Genomic DNA, 16,764 nt, shown 5'->3' on the forward strand with positions numbered 1-16,764 from the left:
GACTTTCATAAATGATATGCAAAATGGTGACTCTTTTAAAACAAAGTCCAAAAGAGCACCAACAAGTTCGTAGTAGCTTTCCGAGCGCTAACCCCGCCCACGAAATACAAACCGTAACAGATGGAGACTCTGCTGGGCACTTAAAGGTTCTAACCATAAGGATTCCAGTATAATATGAGTTTATTTGTTTTAACTGTTTATGTGTTTATTTTCTCGCAATTATAACTGTCATTGCATGCATATCATAACTCTGCCTCTCCTGGTATTTATTGTGCATTTTTGTTCCTAAGGAGACTTCGCGAAGCACGTGGTCGATCCTTCACTATAAAACAAAATACTTTCTTTGGAACCGTTATGAGGCAGGTTGGTTTACGCTCGTCCAACAGCCCTAACGGTTCAGCCCCAGTTGTCCGCTCGGGTTCCCAGTCATGTGTAAAAGCCCACTCTAGTGATAACTAGGATAGAGCTAAGCCAAATCCCTACTGAACTAGAGCATCCATACTTAGACTAGCCTTGGGTATCTCAGAAGTGTTAACCGAGTACTGGGACAACAAGGAAATGTTATTCCGTTTTGGTGACATAGAGATGACTCCATACCTAGAAGAGATTAGGGATGCTATAGACTACAATGAAACTTGTCTGAGGAGGCGGCATAAGCCGGATCATAATTTTCTATTCCCTCAGAAGCCGTGTATTGGTCAAATTCTGAACTACCTTTCTTTGATCGAGGCACCCTGGGCACATGGGCCTACTATAGCCTTCAGAGACCTATACCGGAGATTCGGGGACGTCACTGGGTATACTTTGTATTAAAGGGAGTTCAAACATAGAGAAGAGTGGGAAGGCGTCAGGACTTTAGCATTTGCCATCGCCTTATTGGGTACTATGACGTTCCTAAAAGATGAATCACTGGATATAGACACCCGTGTGATCTATTTAGCCCAGGAAATCTTTTATGGCATAACCAAAGATCAAGAAACTAGGTATTTCGACCTAGCCCCTATCATCTTGGCGGACATTTTCTGGGCCTTAGACAAATGCCGGAATCACTTCTGATACTTCCAAGGATGTAATATGCTGCTGCAGTGGTTCAGGGTTAGAGTTGACAGAACAGGATAGACCGCCTAGTAGATTACTGTCCAACTCTCGGATTTGTGTCCAAAACTGGTTAGGTTAATTTCTTCACTGACTTGACTGATGATCAGATTCAATGGATGTTCCTCGACTTCACATATGAAACCATAGTAGTTGGGGAAAAAATTGCCCATTTGTGCCATTATTCAGGGTCCGAGGGATCCGCCCTTACTATCCATCCCGAGTTTTGATGCAGTTTGGGAGAATGAAAGTAATACCCCCAGCAAGAAATGTTACACCTAGGAAAATTCCCCATTAACGTACTGTGAATAGGCTAGCGAAGGACACGACGTATACGGTGTTTTGATAAGTGATAAATAACATTTGATGATCCTAATCGAGATTCAAAGACATCTGACGTAAGGGAACAAGGTTGTCATGGAAAGCAAGGGATATGTTACGTGTCGGGTAAGAATTATGAGCGACAAGTTAACGATGGATTAAACATGTTTTGGAGAAGAGTGATAACGTACCATAGATTGGTATTGAGGTGTTAATCAAGTGTCAAGAAGGTTCCATAAGGATTGGAGATCAAACGAGTCGACGAGAACGAGTTTCGGAGCGCTGGGCAATATACAGCCAAACATACTGGCCGTATAAAACATACGGACCGTATGTCCAGCTGCATGTCTTGCCCAGAATGAGGGGCTTCACTGGACCAGATCTATGGCCAGACATACGGTCAGTATAAATTATACGGACCATATGTTGGTCCGTAGAATCTGGTCGGGACAGATTTTAAGTTGATATAAGGACCTCTCTCTCATTTAATTCATTTCATTTTCCAGTCTCCACACTTCAAGAAACCTCTAGAATTCTCTCCACTCTCCATACACAAGAAACCAAGAGAAATCTATGATCAACTGTACCAAACCCACAAAATCAAGTGTAGGAAACACATCAAAGTTCATCTAAGCCAAGAAATCCCAAAGGAAGTGAGCTAGGGTTTTTGTGCAAGAAGAGAATTTCCACTCAAGGCTTAATCTTCCATTATCTAAGGTGATTTTTATGATCATTCCTTGTTTTTGAAGGTGTTGAAAGTTAAAAACACCGGGATTGTAGAAAGATATAGAAAATGGGTCAGGAATGTGTGAATAATGTCATTGTTAAGTAGTAGTTTGGGGTAAATTATGAATATTGGTATGTTGTGATTATAAGTCCGCTATAAACGACATTTAGAAAATGGGGTGAGTATTATATATGAGAAAATGCGACAGTGAACTATAACCTCAATTGTGGAGAAATTGAAGAGGAATTGTGAAATGTGGATAATGTAGATGAATGATGATTGTTGCCTATTATATTGTAAATGTTGTTATGTATGTTTGGGAGTTGATATATGATATGGAGAAAGTAGTAAAAACAAAGGAAATGCTGCCCAATTTTCCCTAAAAATAGTGACACGTTCTTATAGTCAATTAACTAATGTTGATGCGAATCCTCTTGAAGGTAGAAACGCAAGCATCAAAGGGGAGCGATCAAGCGATAAAACTGTTAAACGAAAGAGGTATGTAAGGCTAGTCCCTTCTTTCTAAGGCATGACTCCTATGATATGAATCTTCTAAATTTTCCATGATCTTCCTAAATAAAGGAACTATGTGTCCATGTCTGTAATGAGCTATATATGTATGAGACAACGAAGAGAGATACGACGAGTAAGATAATGATAATGATGAGTTAAGTATAAAGAGTCCTACAGTGAAATGAGATGTTAAGGAAGTTAATGATTCTAGGTATGGTTTCCTTGATGATTTTCCTTATATACACTCACCTTAACATGTTAGTTCCTTCAAGGTGAGATATGATGTTGATGATTACTCCATAATATAATCCGGGGTTGACGACCTTATGTCACCCCGACATAGCTATAGTTGCCTTCAAGCTCCAATGTATGTTTTGATGATAAATGTATAATGATGTCGAGTCATAATATGTCTATGAGATAAGTAATAATGTTAATTTTATGATTAACTATATGACGATATGATTCCACCACGCCTAGTTGGCCGGACATGTCACCGCGAAGGCGGGCTGCATACGATTCCACCGTGCCTAAATGGCCGGGCATGATCACCACTAGTGGGCGGCATATGATGGTTACCCGGACGCGGGTTAACGATGATGATGATGATGCGATGATATATGCGCTATGATGATGCATGTGCTATGATTATATAAATATACGATATATGTATGAAATGTATTCACCTATAAAACTCATGCAGGTTATATCTTCCTCCTATGGCTTAGGATTCTTCTATTATGTTCATTTCATTCATGTCTTACTTATTCAGTACAATATTCGTACTGACGTCTATTTTCTTTTGATGTTGTGTTCATGCCCACAGGTAGACAGGGAGATGGTGCAGACCTATAGGAGCCAACGACAGATTTATAGGAGCATTCCATTATTCCGGAGGTGCTATTTGGTTTATTCTTTTGTGTATATATATATATATGTATATGTATTTTGGGCACGACGGGGTCTTGTCCCGTCCATATGTCTAGTACTTTAGTAGAGGCTTGTAGATATGCATGTGTGGGTAGTATGGTCTCACGATGTTGCTATTGTATATGTACATATATATTATTTTGATAGCCGAAGGGCTTATGTATATCAAAGTTATTATATTTCCAAATGAAAAACTATTTTCTTATGATTTTGAGTATGAATTTGATAAAAGAAACGCTTAATGAGTATGATAAGTAAGGGAATGCGTAGTACTCGGTGGTTAGCCCCGGGTACCCGTCACGACCCCTAGTTGGGTCGTGACAAAAGTGGTTTCAGAGCAGTTCCGTCCTAGGAAGTGTCTACGAATTGTGTCTAGTAGAGTCTTGTTTATGGTGTGTTGTGCGCCACGCTAATAAACAGGAGGCTACATGGCATTTAGGAAAAATGACCATCTTTCATCTTAAGAGATCGTGCGATAGAGTTGTATTATAAGATTTTCTCCTCCCTAATAGTGTGCTATGATTTCAGAAATGCCGCCAAAGGGAAAAGCTACAGCCGCCCAAAAGGGCAAGACTACAATGAAAAGGCGGGTAGAAAGAGAGCCGCCAATGAATGTAGAAGAGGGCGAGTCACATAATGAGGCTCCATCTAATACATCCTCCACCCCGCCCAATGTAGAAGAGCAAGGAGGAGCTTCAGCTCCAGTTCCTCCACCGGTTGCTTCGGGTCAACAAGTGACCGAGGCTACCCATTTATTGACGCAGTTAGTTGCTGCCCAGGCACAGCGGCAGACTGCGAGTTCAAGTGATCGGGCAGCTAGTACCAGAGCCCATGATTTTATGAGTTTGAATCCTCAGGAGTTTTTCGGGTCAAAGCCGGATGAAGACCCGCAAGGTTTTATTGATGAGATGCTGAGAACATTGAGGATTATTCATGCCTCCGAAACTGAATCTATGGAGTTGGCATCTTATAGACTCCGAGATGTGGCGGTATTGTGGTACAATAATTGGCTTTCGTCAAGAAAATGAAATGCGCCTCCTCCCGTGTGGCAAGAATTTTTAGATGCTTTCATCCGTCACTATTTGCCACCCGAGGTCCGTCAAGCTAGAGCGGATAGGTTCTTAAATCTAAAGCAAGAAAATATGAGTGCCCGGGAATATAGCCTTCAATTTAATTCGTTCTCTAGATATGTCCTGACTATGGTGGCCGATATGGGAGATAGGGTACACAGGTTTGTGAGTGGCTTAGGGCCATATTTATTTAAGGATTGTTTGACGGCTTAGTTGCAAGATGGGATAGATATTTCCTGAATACAAGCCCATGCCCAGAATTTAGAAAGACAACAACCTCCACAAATGGGTGATCGTGATATTGATAGAAGGCAAAGCAAGAGGGCCAGGTCTATGGGGGCAGGTAGTGATTATAGAGGGGGATCAAGGCAGACACATTCTAGCGACTCAAGCCAGTCGGTGACTAGTGCACCTCCACGATTTACAGGTAGGAGATTTGATCGCTCCTTTCCTTCAGGACAGGGTTAGAGTTTGAGAGCTTCGGGTTCTCAGTTTGGGGGTGATCATAGTCAGAGGAGACCACCAATACCGCGATGTAGTCAGTGCGGTAAATTACATTCAGGGCTATGTCGCCAGGGTACAGACGCTTGCTATGTTTGTGGATAGACTGGGCATTTGAAGTGAGATTTTCCCTCAAGGTATGGTAGAGGTAGGGTTCATCCCACAGGATCAGAAGTTTGTTCTTCTTCAGTGCGCCTGGTAGGACAGACTCATCAGATTTTAGCAGGTCGAGATAGAGGCAGAGGGGGAGCATCTACTTCAGGTGCCACTCAGCCCCGTGTGTATGCTCTATCCAGACGATAGGATCTTGAGTCCTCCCCGGATGTGGTTACAGGTACATTATCCATATTTTCCCACAATGTATATGCATTGGTAGATTCGGGTTCTACCTTGTCTTATATTACTCCATATGTTGCTGGTTGTATTGGGGTGAAACCTGAGCCAATAAAACCTTTTGAGGTATCTACTCCGGTTGGTGATCCCGTGATAGCTAGACAAGTGTATAAAAATTGTATAATTGTGATATGTGACCACCAGACCAAAGTTGATTTAATTGAGCTGGAAATGTTAGATTTCGATGTGATTATGGGCATGGTTTGGTTGGCCTCATGTTATGCTAATGTTGATTGTCGAATGAAAGTAGTTCGATTTCAATTTCTGGGAGAGCCCGTGCTTGAATGGAAGGGTAATACAGCCTCTCCAAAAGGTAAGTTTATTTCCTACCTTAAAGCAAGAAAGATGATAGCTAAGGGCTACATTTATCACTTAGTCCGAGTTCATGAAACCAAAGCAGAGTCGCCAACTTTCCAATCTATTCCGGTAGTGAATGAATTTCCGGATGTATTCCTTGATGAACTTCCAGGTCTTCTTCCAGAAAGAGAGATTGATTTCGCCATTGATGTGTTGCTGGGCACCAAGCCTATTTCCATTCCTCCTTATCGAATGGCTCCGGCAGAATTGAAAGAGCTAAAGGCACAGTTGAAAGATTTGCTTGACAAGGGGTTTATTAGACCCAGTTCATCACCGTGGGGAGGACCAGTCTTGTTCGTGAGAAAGAAAGATGGTTCCCTACGAATGTGCATTGATTATAGGCAGTTGAACAAGGTGACGATAAAGAACAAATATCCTCTCCCAAGGATTGATGATTTGTTTGATCAACTACAGGGTGCCAAGTGGTTTTCTAAAATAGACTTGAGGTCGGGTTATCATCAAGTGAGAGTTAGAGAAGAAGATATTCCTAAAATAGCCTTCAGAATGAGATATGGCCATTATGAATTCCGGGTGATGTCGTTTGGGTTGACTAATGCTCCGGCAGTGTTTATGCATTTGATGAATAATGTATTCAGGCTTCTCTTAGATTTATTCGTAATAGTGTTCATTGATGATATTCTGGTATACTCTCGCACAGAATAAGAACATGCAGATCATTTACATATTGTTCTTGGAATTCTTCGAACCCGAGAATTATATGCAAAATTTTCAAAGTGCGAGTTTTGGCTGAATTCTGTGACATTTCTGGGTCATGTTATTTTAGATGATGGTATTCGAGTTGATACTCAGAAAATTGAAGATGTGAAGACTTGGCCAAGGGCTACAACGCCTACAGAGGTTTATAGTTTTTTGGGATTGGCAGGTTACTATAGAAGGTTCGTAGAGGGATTTTCCTCTATTTCAGCCTCATTGACGAAGCTAACCCAGAAGTCAATTAAATTTCAGTGGAATGATGCTTGTGAGCGCAGCTTGCAAGAGTTGAAGGACAGATTAACCTCAGCTCCAGTCTTAACACTTCCAGAAGGGCCAGATGGTTATGTGGTGTACCGTGATGCTTCCGGCGTTGGGTTAGGATGTGCGTTAATGAAACACGGTAGAGTCATTCCTTATGCTTCGAGACAACTGCGGAAACATGAAAAGAACTATCCAACTCACAATCTCGAATTGGCTGCAGTAATTCATGCATTAAAAATGTGGAGACATTACTTGTATGGTGTGCATGTCGATATCTATACAGATCACAAGAGTCTTCAGTACATTTTCAAACAAAAGGATTTGAATCTACGACAGAGGCGGTGGTTAGAGTTATTAAAAGATTATGATGTGAGCATTTTATACCACCCCGGAAAAGCAAATGTAGTAGCTGATGCGCTTAGCCGCCGATCAATGGGCAGTCTATGTGAAGTTCCTCTGGAAAAGAAAGAGATGATTCATGAGCTCCACCAACTAGCTAATCTTGGAGTACGTTAATTGATTCAGGTAGTGCAGGAATTGATAGTAACGATCCCACAGTTTCGTCCCTGAATATGGAAGTGAAAGAGTGACAATATGAAGATCCTCAGTTGAACCATTACAGAGACACATCTCATGAAAAAGAGAAGTATCCATTTGAAACTTCTATGGATGGGATTCTCAGATACCGAGGCAGGTTATGTGTGCCGAATGCTGCAGAGTTGCGTCGTCGAATTCTAGAAGAAGCCCATTATTCTCGATATTCCATTCACCCAGGTGCAACAAAGATGTATCAGGATCTCAAATTGATATATTGGTGGGATGGCATGAAGAGAGACATAGCAGAATTTGTAGCTCAATGTCCAAATTTCCAACAAGTGAAAATCGAACATCAAAATCTAGGAGGATTATTGCAAGCAGTGGAAATCCCTACTTGGAAATGGGAAGTGATCAACATGGATTTTATTGTGGGGTTACCCCGTTCTTGAGGCAAGTATGTTCTATATAGGTGATTGTGGACAGATTGACGAAAGCAGCTCATCTTCTTCCAGTCAGAACCACGTACTCAGCTATGCGAGGTTGTATCTCAAAGAAATTATGCGACTCCATGGTATTCCAATATCCATTATCACAGACAGAGGAGCACAGTTTACAGCCAAGTTCTGGAAATCCTTCCAAGAAGGTCTAAGTACTCAAGTGAAGCTTAGCACGACATTTCATCCGCAGACTGATGGACAAGCCGAACGTACTGTTCAGACCTTGGAGGATATGCTAAGAGCATGTGTTCTAGATTTCGGTGGTAGTTGGGATGATCACTTACCTCTAATCGAGTTTGCATACAACAATAGCTACCGTTCCAGTATTTAAATGGCTCCGTATGAAGCTTTATATGGAAGGAAGTGCAAATCCCCAATTGGATGGTTTGAAATAGGAGAAGTACAGCTAATAGGCCCTGAGTTGATTCAGCAAGCGGTGGAATAAGTCAAGGTGATCCGAGATCGATTGTTCACAGCCCAAAGTCACCAAAAATCTTATGCGGACAACCGCCACCGAGACTTGGAATTTCAGGTTGATGACTGGGTATTTTTGAAGGTGTCTCCATTGAAAGGGGTGATGAGATTTGGCAAGAAAGGAAAATTAATTCCTCGATACATTGGACCTTATAAAATTATCTGCAAGGTGGGTCATGTAGCCTATGAATTAGACTTGCCTTCAGAGCTTGAATCAGTCCACCTAGTTTTTCATGTCTCGATGCTCCGCAAGTGTGTTGGGGATCCTATGAGGATTGTTCCAATAGATGATTTTCAAGTGACAGAAAAGCTAGCATATGAAGAAGTGCCCATTGCCATCTTAGACAGGCAAGTATAAAGACTTTGAAATAAGGAAGTAGCTTCAGTCAAAGTCTTGTGGCAAAATGGCAACTTAGAGGAAATGACCTGGGAAGTAGAAGAGAGTATAAAGTCCAAGTACCCACACTTATTCCAACCCCCAGGAGAGATTCAAGATGAAACACTAACATTATGAGGTACATTTGCTTTCTTTTCATGCTTTTGGTCGTGTGTGGCCAATTTATATTGCTATCGTGTTGTAGCCCTGTGAGGAAATATTATTATGGGTTGTTGTGACAGGATGGTAGTGCCATATTACAGGGGAAACTCTGACGAAATTTTCATAGAATCCCCGAGTGTTTAACATTCGAGGACGAATGTTCCAAAAGGGGGGAAGAATGTTACACTTTGGAAAATTCCCCATTAACGTACAGTGAATAGGCTAGCGAAGGGCATGACGTATACGACATTTTGATAAGTGAGAAATAGCATTTGATGATCCTAATCGAGATACAAAGACATTTGACGTAAGGGAAGAAGGTTGTCAAGGAAAGCAAGGGATATGTTGCGTGTCGGGTAAGAATTATGAGCGACAAGTTAATGATGGCTTAAAGATGTTATGGAGAAGAGTGATAACATCCCTTAGATTGGTATTGAGGTGTTAATTAAGTCTCAAGAAGGTTCCATAAGGATTGGAAATCAAACGAGTCGATGAGACCGAGTTTCGGAGAGCTGGGCATTATACGGCCAAATATACTGGCCGTATAAAACATATGGACTGTATGTCCAGCCGTATGTCTTGCCCAGAATGAGGGTCTTCACTGGACCAGATCTACGGCCATACATACGGTCAGTATAAATTATACGGACCGTATGTTGGTCCGTAGAATCTGGTCGGGACATATTTTAAGTTGATATAAGGACCTCTCTCTCATTTAATTCATTTCATTTTCCAGTCTCCACACTTCAAGAAACCTCTAGAATTCTCTCCACTCTCCATCCACAAGAAACCAAGATAAATCTATGATCAACTATACCAAACCCACAAAATCAAGTGTAGGAAACACATCAAAGTTCATCTAAGCCAAGAAATCCCAAAGGAAGTGAGCTAGGGTTTCTTGTGCAAGAAGAGAATTTCCACTCAAGGCTTAATCTTCCATTATCTAAAGTGAGTTTTATGATCATTCCTTGTTGTTTAAGGTGTTGAAAGTTAAAAACACCTGGATTGTAGAAAGATATAGAAAATGGGTCATGAATGTGTGAATAGTGTCATTGTTGAGTAGTAGTTTGGGGTAAATTATGAATATTGGTATGTTGTGATTATAAGTCCGCTATAAATGATATTTAGAACATGGGGTGAGTATTATATATGAGAAAACGCGATAGTGAACTATAACCTCAATTATGGAGAAATTGAAGAGGAATTGTGAAATCCAGATAATGTAGATGAATGATGATTTTTGCCTATTATATTGTAAATGTTGTTATGGATGTTTGGGAGTTGATATATGATATGGAGAAAGTAGTAGAAACAAAGGGAATGCTGCCCAATTTTTCCTTGAAATAGTGACATGTTCTTATAGTCGATTAACTAATGTTGATGCGAATCCTCTTGAAGGTAGAAATGCAAGCATCGAAGGGGAGCGATCAAGCGATAAAACTGTTAAACGAAAGAGGTATGTAAGGCTAGTACCTTCTTTCTAAGGAATTATTCCTATGATATGAATCTTCTAAATTTTCCATAATCTTCCTAAATAAAGGAACTATGAGTCCATGACTGTAATGAGCTATATATGTATGAGACAAAGAACAGAGATACGACGAGTAAGATAATGATGATGATGAGTTAAGTATAAAGAGTCCTAGAGTGAAGTGAGATGTTCATGAAGTTAATAATTCTAGGTATGGTTTCCTTGTATACACTCACCTTAACATGTTAGTTCCTTCAAGGTGATATATGATGTTGATGATTACTCCATAATATAATCGGGGGTTCACGACCTTATGTCACCCCGACATAGCTATAGTTGCCTTCAGGCTCCAATGTATGTTTTGATGATAAATGTATAATGATGTTGAGTCATGATATGTCTATGAGATAAGTAATAATGTTAAGTTTATGATTAATTATATGACAATACGATTCCACCGCGCCTAGTTGGCCGGCCATGTCACCGCGAAGGCGGACTGCATACGATTTCACCGTGCCTAAATGGCCGGGCATGTCACCGCTAAGGCGGGCTGCTATGTTTACACCGTGCCTAGAGGGCCGGGCATGATCACCACTAGTGGGCGGCATATGATGGTTACCCAGACGCGGGTTAACGATGATGATGATGATGATGATGCGATGATATATGCGCTATGATGATACATTTGCTATGATTATATAAATATACGATATATGTATGAAATGTATTCACCTATAAAACTCATGCAGGTTATATCTTCCTCCTATGGCTTATGATTCTTCTATTATGTTCATTTCATTCATGTTTTACGTACTCAGTATAATATTCGTACTGATGTTCGTTTTCTTTGGACGCTGTGTTCATGCCCACAGGTAGACAGGGAGACGGTGCAGACCCATAGGGGCCACCGGCAGATTTACAGGAGCACTCCATTATTCCGGAGGTGCTATTTGGTTTATTCTTTTGTGTATATATATGTGTATATGTATTTTGGGCACGACGGGGTCTTGTCCCATCCATATGTCTAGTACTCTAGTAGAGGCTCGTAGATACACATGTGTGGGTAGTATGGTCTCACGATGTTGCTATTGTATATGTACATATGTATTATTTTGATAGCCGAAGGGCTTATGTATATCAAAGTGATTATATTTCCAAATGAGAAATGATTTTCTTATGATTTTGAGTATGAATTTGATAAAAGAAACGCTTAATGAGTATGATAAGTAAGGGAATGCGTGGTGCTCGGTGGTTAGCCCCGGGTACCCATCACGGTCCCTAGTCGGGTCGTGACAGGAAACCCTGGGCAGTTCATCATTGAATATACAGAAGAGAAAATCAAGAATGTTGGGACAATTCTCAGAGAATGGAATGGTCGTGTGAGGTGGGGACCAGACAGCTTAGCCTCAGAAAGGTTCAAAGCAGGATGTGACCCCGGCTACTATGAATGGCTGCAAGGTCATTTGGCCCACACACCTATCCCAGGGCCCACACTTCATCACGATATCCGAGAAGAAGATCACCTGAAAGAATGTTTGGAAAGTACGGATGAGCGTTTGGCTAAGATTCTAGAAGATTCGGATCCTGTGATAGTCAGAATAGAGCTGTATCAGACACGTCTTCACATTCAGACCGCCCTTCGAAGGGACAAAAAGGCCCAAACAGGTCAAGCTTCGACATCTGCCGCTAGAGGAAGACTTTGCTGATTTTACTGCTTTTGTTATTATAGCCCTATGTCGGCTTCATCATCTTTTGTAATCCCTTCGGGGAAGATATTATTAATGAATGATGATTTTTGGGGCAATGGTTCATCTTTACAAATGGCACTTGCATGTTTCAAACGATTAGGACAGCCTTGGCTAAAAAAGCCTTAGGTACACACTTAGTATAACTGTTTACAAATTACATGACTGCTTGCTACATGCTTCACATGCCTACTTGCTATATGTGTTATCATGTATTAAAGCCTGAATACGATTGATCTAATGTTTTAAATTACACACCTAAAAGAAAGACCAATTGACTTAAGACTTAACCTAGTTTATCTCCACTTAAAAAGGTTGATTTACAAATGGCAAACCAAGGAGATCAGTGTTGACACCTAATTTTCACCTCATAAAACGCGTATTCTAATTTTAAAATTTCCCGATTCCAAGATAGAGTAAGGATGCCTTTTAAAATATTAAAAATTTAAAAATCCCGAGAAAATTCCAAAAATTGACGTTTAATTATTATTCGGTAAAAATTGACAATTACAAGAAATTACGAGTTATTTATTTTCATAAATGTAAGACAAAAAGAAGATGCGTATCTCGCTCCATCTAAATGTTACGTCCCGTATTTTTATACATTGGGACAACCCGGATTAATTATGATAATTTAGAGCCAAGACTATTCCGGGATTCGAAGTCGGGACTTTTGACCTTTGATTTTATTTCGAGGCATAAGTTATATATGGAATTGTTGGCATTGAACACTTAGGAAAAATTTGGGACCACAATTCATAAATTGGAATTAAAAAAAAAATCTTGCAAATGAGGCCTTGTGGCCCTCAAATGGTCCCACACATTGTGTGGCCAATTTTAATTGGTCCAACACATGTGTGGGCCATGGGACACATGGATAAATATTGTGGAAGCTTAAAAGATGACCTTAAGTCATCTTTACCACTTCAACACTTAGCAAATAAAACCAAAAGTTGAAGAGCTTCAACAAGAAGCTCACGGCCAAGACTAAGAAAAATCAACTCCATTTCAAGCCATCCCAAAATTATTTCTTTGTTGTAAACCCACTATTTTGAGGTCCCTAAGTAGCGTGGAAGCATCGTTGGAGCGATCAAACCATCATTTTTCATCTTTTGGAAACCCTAGGCTATTGGAAAGTTGAAGAAGAAAGGTAAGAACTCATTATGTTTTGTATGTTATAAAGGCTGTATGCATGTTGTAGTATGTTATAATGGAGGAAAATCATGAAATATGAAATGTTGGAGGTGAGTTGTGTATGTGGAGCTTGAGCCGTGTAAATGGGTGTTGTTGTGTTGTGATTGAAATTATGAATTAATGCCTAGTTAGTTGATTATGATCATTGTAAGGTGAAGAACAATTGAGAATCATCCATATATGTATATGTGTAGTGTTAGCCGAAAATGGGTCACCTTATGTGCCAAGAATTGAATTAGTATCGCTTATTGTTTAGCCGTCGTCGCCATGAATTCTATGTTGGAAATGAAAGTTTATTGACTCAAATTGATGTTGTAAATATTGCGGACTGATTTGGAAGTTGTTGTACATTTAATGTAAATTGTGTATTGATGAAAATAGCATTGTTAGAATGTAAATTGTAGATACGAACCATGATTTGGAAATGAAGAAAAGGTTAGGGGGGCTGTCTCGGTTAGGGGCTGTTTCGGGTAGCTTGGGAAAATTTATGGATTGTTGGAAAAATTGTATAAATTGCTTAGAATGTCCTGAAATGTTTTTGGTATGGGTTCGGGTTAGTATGTGAGCGTATAAGCGTCGATTTTGGCTTGAAGGTAAGTCGTCGAATTGAATTTATGAAAGTTGATGAATGATGGAAAAGAGAGCTATTATTGTTGTATTACCTTTCGGATTGATTATTAATGTTGTTAGGTTGGTTGTTGTTGTTGTTGTTGATTGATACGGCCGAGTTAAATTCTCGGGGTAGCCTATTTACAGGGGAAATGCTGCCCAAATTTCTGTAGAATTAAGGGCGAAATTGGAATTTAATGCCCAAAAAGTCTTTAGCTAATGTTTGGCATTTTATGGCTTGTTTATAGATCGTGGGCAGCCCGAATCATAGGTTGGATTTAGCTTGAGTTTGGATCGTATTGGAGAGCGTTTGAGGTATGTAAAGTAACCTTTCTTTTGGCATGCCTTAGTTAAAGTAGGCCATGATGCGAGCCTCTAGGAAACTCTATTCTCGCAAATCCGAGCTTGTCTATGATTCGTATTTGTTTCCTTGGTATTCTTGGGCGCATATGCCATAACATTGATCCTTTTATCCTCGGAGTTTATGATTTGTAAAGATTTCATGAAAGTTGATTTTAGGTTTCAAAGCTTGTTCTTTAGCGATTCCAAAAGTTCAAACGCCCATAACTTCCTCAGAAAAGCTCGGATTGCTTTGAAATTTTCGTAGGAGTTTGTATGATATAAAATGAGTATGTTTTTTCATAGGCGGGCTCAGTTCGGGTCTATACTTGTCCGTGGGTCCCGCGACGCCCTTTATGTAATTTCGGTAACTTCGGGAAGAAAATGTTGTAATTATTGTTCCGATTTCAAATATGACTATTTTACTTATCTTTGGATTTATGATAATGATTTTATGCATATGATTCCTCACTACTCCTCTCGTGCCCTATGATATCGTTCGCCGGTTCCCGGGCCGGTTCGGTTGTCGTGCGTATTATGATACATTCCGGTGTTATGCTGTGTTTATGGTTCACCGAGCTCCTCGCTCGAGGGCCGGGTTCCACATATGTTTGGCGTTATGCTGTGATTGGCGTTATGCTGTGTTGTGATGTGTGCCGGGGATTCGGAGATTTGAAACTTTCTGGTGTTATGCTGTGTTATGGCGCCATCGACAGGCGGGCGACCATATTTTCCTGTGCCCTATGCATAATTTATACTTTGGAAATAAACATTTTGATATTTTTGGGATATGTTTTATTTTCCATACTTCTGATTCAATTACTGTTCAAGACTTATTTCTGTACCTTCTGCTTTGCATACTCAGTACATATTTCGTACTGACCCCCTCCTCCGGGGGCTGCGTTTCATGCCCGCAGGTACAGACGCATAGCTTGGTGATCCACCTGTTTAGGACACCCCCTTCTGCTATTCGGAGTGCTCCTCTCATCCCGGAGCTTATATTTTTGGTATATATACTTGTTAGTGCATTTATACATATTCGTTCATGGGTACGGCGGGGCCCTGTCCTGTCATATGATTCGGTCGGTCTGTTTAGAGGTCTGTGGACATGTTTGTGGGTTAGGGTCTTTCTGTATGAATGTATGTACATGTCGTTTGGGCGATCCCATACGCCGAGGCGGCCGGTCCGCATATGTTGTTTGGGCGACCCTATACGCCGAGGCGGCCGGTCCGCATATGTTTATATATTGCTTGGTTAGCCCTGTGTGGCTTTCGTTGGTATTTTCTGCGTGCAGGGTATATTGGATAGTCCGTAAAACAAAGGAAACTCTGCTGAAATTTTTCTGGAAATTACCTAACTTTGAAATAAAGCCTTGTCGGCTTCCGCCATATACTAGAATGAGTTGATAGAATTTGAGATAATATTTAATAGATGGGTTCGGGTGCCCAGATCGGGCACTAGTCACGGCCTACGGGGTTGGGTCGTGACACTAAATTCGGGAAATTCAACAATGGAAACGACGTACGAATTACGGTTCATTTTTTACCGCATTATTTCACATCCTTAAAAATTATCCGGAACTATATCAATGTTAGGCTCGTTTTGAAACTAATATTCTAAATTTGCGAGTTTTAAATTTTAAATTAGCCTAAAATAACTATTTTCTTTAGTTATATATGTGTTTAAATTATTAGTTATTATTTGATTTAAATTAAGAGAAGGGGGGGGGGGGGGGGGGGGGGGGTTAAATTAACCTTTTTAAAAACATAAGGGGGCATTTGTTTTAAAAAAAAAGGGGGGAATGAAAGTTTGTAAAAACAAACTTTCAACCCCCCCCCCCCCCCCCCACACACACATTTTTCATTTCCCTGGTCTGACTACCCCTCTCTTTTTTCAGGCGATTTGAGGCAATTTCTAGGGTTCCGCCTCCATAGCTATTTCACGACCATTTTTGGCCGGATGTTTTACGGTTTCTACCCTTCGTCTCGTCTTATCATCATTCCCAGGTTTAATTTCGTGATTTCGTGAATAGTTGGGCTAGAATTGAGTCGATTAATGGGATATTGCTCGGGTTCTTTGAGTACGATGTTGCCATGGGCAGAACCAAGAGTTCCTAGCCAACTTGTGCACCTCGTACTACAAAAAAAGGACATATGGTAATTTCCCAAAAAATATCGAGTGATTCAGGTACTATTTTAGGGTTTCTATCCTATTTGTATAATGTATACGTTGGATATACTGGTTCTTTTGTCTTATTTGTGACTAAGCGTACTATCCTAGTATTTTGCTGATTTATCTGGTTTTATTTGAAGTTTTAGGATAAAATTGGTTATATTTTGTGATATGTGTTGTTTTATGATTGGGGAATAGTACAATCAATAAGCTAGTTGAGGAATTTGCTGAGTTGTTATAGAATTTTGAAATTGTTTTCGACATGGTGGGAAAATCTGTTTGAGGGGAGGACACCTAGGACTTTC

Source organism: Lycium barbarum, chromosome 3 (assembly GCF_019175385.1).
Source record: "Lycium barbarum isolate Lr01 chromosome 3, ASM1917538v2, whole genome shotgun sequence".
In the NCBI taxonomy this organism is placed as follows: Eukaryota; Viridiplantae; Streptophyta; class Magnoliopsida; order Solanales; family Solanaceae; genus Lycium; species Lycium barbarum.